The sequence below is a fragment of the Peromyscus leucopus genome, chromosome 4, assembly GCF_004664715.2.
Source record: "Peromyscus leucopus breed LL Stock chromosome 4, UCI_PerLeu_2.1, whole genome shotgun sequence".
Taxonomy (NCBI): domain Eukaryota; kingdom Metazoa; phylum Chordata; class Mammalia; order Rodentia; family Cricetidae; genus Peromyscus; species Peromyscus leucopus.
In genome coordinates, this window is record NC_051066.1 from 15,725,072 (window position 1) to 15,729,938 (window position 4,867).

At 48.7% G+C, this 4,867-nt stretch overlaps 1 long non-coding RNA gene across 1 annotated transcript; it reads right to left on the reverse strand.

Annotated features, from left to right (window-relative positions):
- Positions 1–2,562: 2,562 nt before the first annotated feature.
- LOC119087751 lies at positions 2,563–3,743 on the reverse strand. Its single transcript, XR_005091225.1, has 2 exons — positions 3,470–3,743; positions 2,563–2,760 (listed from the first exon to the last, which is right to left on the reverse strand). It is a non-coding gene; the product is annotated as an uncharacterized LOC119087751 (long non-coding RNA).
- Positions 3,744–4,867: the final 1,124 nt, after the last annotated feature.

Below are 4,867 nucleotides of genomic sequence, written 5' to 3' on the forward strand. Positions count from 1 at the left end.
GGGCTGAGCCTGAGCTGAGGGGCATGGAAGTGGCTATTTACACTAACAAGGAGCGTGCATGTGCTGCGGTGACTCGGGGGACTAGTCCCCAGATAGCTGTGTTTCTGAATTTCAGCCATTCCCAGCCAAAGACGCTGTGGTCACTCTTGCTGGGTGCTTTTCCAGGCACCCCCTTCCCAGGAACCTAGAAACCCTTGTCATCTCCCACGCATCTGATGAGGAGTGAGCCCACACGAGGCCCAAATGGAAAAGATCAAGACACTCCAAGCCTCAGCTTCTTTCTCTTCAAATATTTGCAGAGAGGGAGAGTGGCATGAGCCTGGGGAATGCGGTGCTTATTGCTCACAGTACATTAAAATTCAGATTGGCTGGCGCAATATCCCCAGCATAACCGCTCTGCACTGATATTTTTATAACTCTTAATATCAAACAAATTGCCTCTTCACTGAGACAGTTTAATGTGACGGGGGCCATGCCCGCCAGCTTCCTCATGCTGGCCCCATAAAGATCACCGTTCTGTTACTGGGGACAGAGGAGCCATGAATTTCCTATCAAAAATATGACTAGATTATGCAGAGTAAATCTTGGACCACATTAAAAAGATCATGGTGTTTTAATTTCTTTTCTCCCCCCCCCCCCCGACTCCCGTCACCCTGATGCCTACCATCACATCTTCTCTTCATCACATCACATCATTAATAAAATGAGGTAGGGGGTCTCCAGGCTGAATCAGCTATGGATTGCTCTCTCTCTCTCTCTTAAATCTCTATGTTTTCTGCAGTTATATGTCTTCCCTCAGTAATCAATTGGTGATTTCAGCTTCACCCAACCTAAGAGAGGCCCCACCTTTCTCTTCTCTTGGTGTGGAAAAGATTTGGGATGATGCAACTAGAAAATCCCTACCATACTGTTCATTTTAGGGCCAAGAGAGTATTTTCTTGTTTGGGCTTGTTTTAGAAGCTTCAAGGGCAGCTGATCAGTAGGGAGAAGCACAGTTGAAAGCTGTATCTTTCTTCCAAAGCTCATTCCATCAAAGATCCCATTGTTACCCAGCCATGAATGCCTTCATGATGAGAAAAATCCAGACTGACTGATTATTAAACCATTGGATCTTTCTTTCATTAATGAGTCAAAGACCTAGGAAAAAGTCCATCAGAGCAACCCACTTGAGACAGTAAGGACGCTAACCCCAAGTGGTGTAAGTCAGCCCAAAGCAAAAACACTTGACATTTTACTGGCTTGAGATACTTTATTGTAATCAGTCATTTCCAGATATTGAAAGCAGTCTGTGGGCTTCACCCAGCTCTACTCCTTGTTCTTATCATTCCCAACTCACAGTCACCATTCTGTCATAGAGCTGCTCAGTCACCCAATATTGAAGTTCGAAGCAAGTGGTGGAAAGCATTCTCAAAGATCCCAAGAAATTGATTAGCTGTCTCGGGAAGGAACTCAATCCTATGTATGTGTACTTTATTTTGCTTCCAATAACAGTGTTGATGGCAGCACCCAAAAAAGAACCCATGGAAAAGTTCACGCTAGTTCCCAGAATTCCTGAGACCCAGGAGTTCCAGACATAGGGAAAATGGGCCGTAGTCACAAATCCTTGTTCTCCAAGGAAGAGATGTGAACTTGTATGTCAAAGTACTAGCCCTCTGTGCAGGGTCACACACATTTTCCAGTTTTATTTCCAATATGTTTCCATCTCGGCCCTCCTCCTTCCTCTATAATATATGTTATCAGCATTTTGTTTCTGTGCCAGAGAGCTAGGTTGACCTTACCATTTTCAACTCTTACATTTTAATACACTTTGCAATTAATATCCTGTCTAAAAAACACCAACAGAGATCATTGCAACCTTATTATAACTTGCTATATTTACTTGTCAGTATCTTATATAGCTTCAGAATCATCCTTTTGTTTAAATACTTTCTCTCTCTTTTCGATACTCGCAGCAACCAAAGCCTTCCCCACTTCCCTGCTTCTAGAACATTCTCGGGTTGTCTTGGCTTACAGACCCAGAATGTCTTTGGAAACTTGTAAAATTCTAGAGGAGCTGATCCAGCCCGAGAACTCCAATGAGGCCCAGGAGACTGTCAACTGCTATATTAATATGTATCACATCTTGTCCTAAGGAAACCTGGGAGGAGCCGATAGTGACAAAAATAAGAAAATTAGACAAATGGTACATCAACACCTTTAGAACAGCAGAAACCACAGAAGTAATGGGATGAACAGAATATGGCCCTTGATAAAATGATCATATACAAAACATAAGAAGAAGTAAAACACCAGGGTCACTCAAAGTTATGTTTTAGGGTCCATTGAGGGGCCTCAGCAGGTGAAGGCCGGACCACCCGAGTTCCACCCTGGGACAGATGGTAGAAGAGGAAAATCAACTCCTGTACACTGGCCTCTGGAGTGTACACACATACGTCCACACACATAAACGCAGGCAGAACAAAATAAATAAATGTAATAAAATTATGTTTTAGGAGGAATATGAAATAGAGCAAAAAGGTATTCATGAAATAGTGTTGAGTAGCTAAAAGCAGATCACAAATGTTTACAGCATACTAGTTTTAATACAAATGTCAAATTTAGAAAAAGATCGAACTATCAATAGTAGAAACAACGGGTGGCTTTTAGGCTCTTTTCCCCCTTCGTGTTGGAGACTTTCAGAGGACTGTTTCCATGCCGACCGATGCTCTGCCACTGAGCTGCGCCTCCTGTCGCTTTCCTCCATGTGCTTCTCTCACCTGCCTTGAAAGTACAAACTTTTAAAATTAAGAGGAAAGAGAAGGACCTTGAAAACCTGGTTCTGTTGCACATTCCACTGGAGCTGAAAACAGCCCTGAGCTTCCAAGACACTCTCCTGTCGCTGCACTCAGCTCACAGGTAATATTTAACACCTCAGGTGAGCTAGCCCACCGGCACTGCAGGGAATCCACACACAGAGCCACACCAGTTCTGTCCCCCCAATAAAACAGAGGAGTTAAATCCCTGACTTTGAAGAAAGGCTTCAGAGCTCACCTCTGCCCAGAGCCTGCAAGGCTTCTACTCTCTGGAGTCTGAGACTGAAGACCTCCTGGCCCCGGGAGTGGTGACTATAACCAGGACTTGAACTGTGCTCCAAATGGGACTGGGTGTGGGCAAATTATCTTGTGCCTCAGTGGCTTGGGGCTGTACCCCATATCGACCACCGCCCCAGCCTAGCTCTCTGTCTCTTCTCTTCTGTCAGGTTCCTTCCAAGCCACCCAAGAGCTGTTGCCCCACCGAGGTCCCCAGTCTGTTGCTTGCACCTTACTGCAGGTCTCAGACCTTGTCGGCGCCACCTCCTGAGAACAGACCCGCTCCTGCCCTGGGGCTGGAAGTTCTTCTCCTGGGGGAGGGAGTTCCCTGGAGACTGCGGCGGGTGGGGGAGGCCCCAGTAGGGGGCACACGGATGCCTTTTTGGGAGGAAACCACGTACCATCCGCTCTCACTCGCTGCCAGCCAGGGTTTTCTTCCCCCAGTGAGTCTCTTAATTTTGCTCATTTATCTTAAAGAGCTCCGTAAGCGCCGTGGGGCTCCGGCGGGGGCGCCACACGGGGCCTCCGACACCCGACCCCCACGCCTGCCTCCCAGAGGAACCATCCAGCGCGGACCAAATCTCATTTTCCTACAAATAGTTTGTCAGAAGCAGCAGGGCAAGTAATAAATCACAGAGAGCGAGAGAGCGGAGAAGGAAGGGGGAGAGGCTGGGAGGGGAGGGCGGGGCGAGGGCGGAGGGAGGGCTGGGGGCGCAGAGAGGGAGAGCAGACCCGGGAGTGGGGGGTGCAGGGAGAGAGCGAAGGAAGAAGAAAGGAGGGGGCAGACAAAGAGACCGGAAAGAGGGAAGAGAAGAAAGAAGGAACCTGGGAGTTCGGAACGCTGGGGAGAGGGAGGAAGGGAAAGGAAAGGACCGAGAGTGTTGAGGGAGAAAGAGCAAGGAATGAATCAGGAAGGGGGGGGGGGCGGTGTGTGAAAAAGAGGGAAGAAAATGAATCTCAAGAGGACGTGGGAAGGAGAAAAAGCCATCTGGTGAAGAAGTGAACCCCAGAAAGGATGGTGGGCAACGCATCGCCTCGGCTTTTCCCCACCTCCCTCACCCTGAGCTATTGTGGACTCCTGCCTCTGTGCTCCATCTGTAGACTAATTGGTGTCCTTGTGCCTGGCGTGTGTGTGTGTGTGTGTGTGTGTGTGTGTGTGTGTGTGTGTGTGTGTGTGTGTGACAGAAGCAGGGAGATCTTGTATCCGGGTTACTGAGATGGAACAAGCCAAAGGCACTCCATTCTTCCAAGCCTCAGTTTCTTGATCTAGCAAATGGGAGTAATAATCTCCATTTGCATATTTGGGAACATTAGCTCTGCCTGGAAAGCAGGGCCCTGAGCAAGCAAGCCGATGATTAGGATAAGGGGAGCCTTCCTTGCCCTGACTGGTAAGGGTGAACTTGGTCCCAGAACTCTGGGCACAGACGCTGGATCTTCTAAGTTGTGCTACCTCTCCCCCACTGCAGCCTGTGATCCTGAGCCAGACACTGGGATCTAGCAGCTGTCAACAAAAGCACACTCAGGAACCGGGGTGGGAGGTGGAGGGGGTAAGGAGGGGGGACAGGGTGGCAGGGGTGGGAGCTGGGGGGGGGTCTGGGGGTAGGGGACGCCACATGACACAATGCCTGTGCGGTGATGACTTACTGTCAAGCTCTCTGGGCTTCTGGTGCAAGGACAGCGATAGGGAGAGTCATCTAAGGTTGAGCCTTCCATTCCCCGACCTCTACAGCCCACACCCCTCCCTCTGACAGTTCAGGAACTCTCCATAAGGTCTGAGTTTTTGATCCTCCGAAAACTCC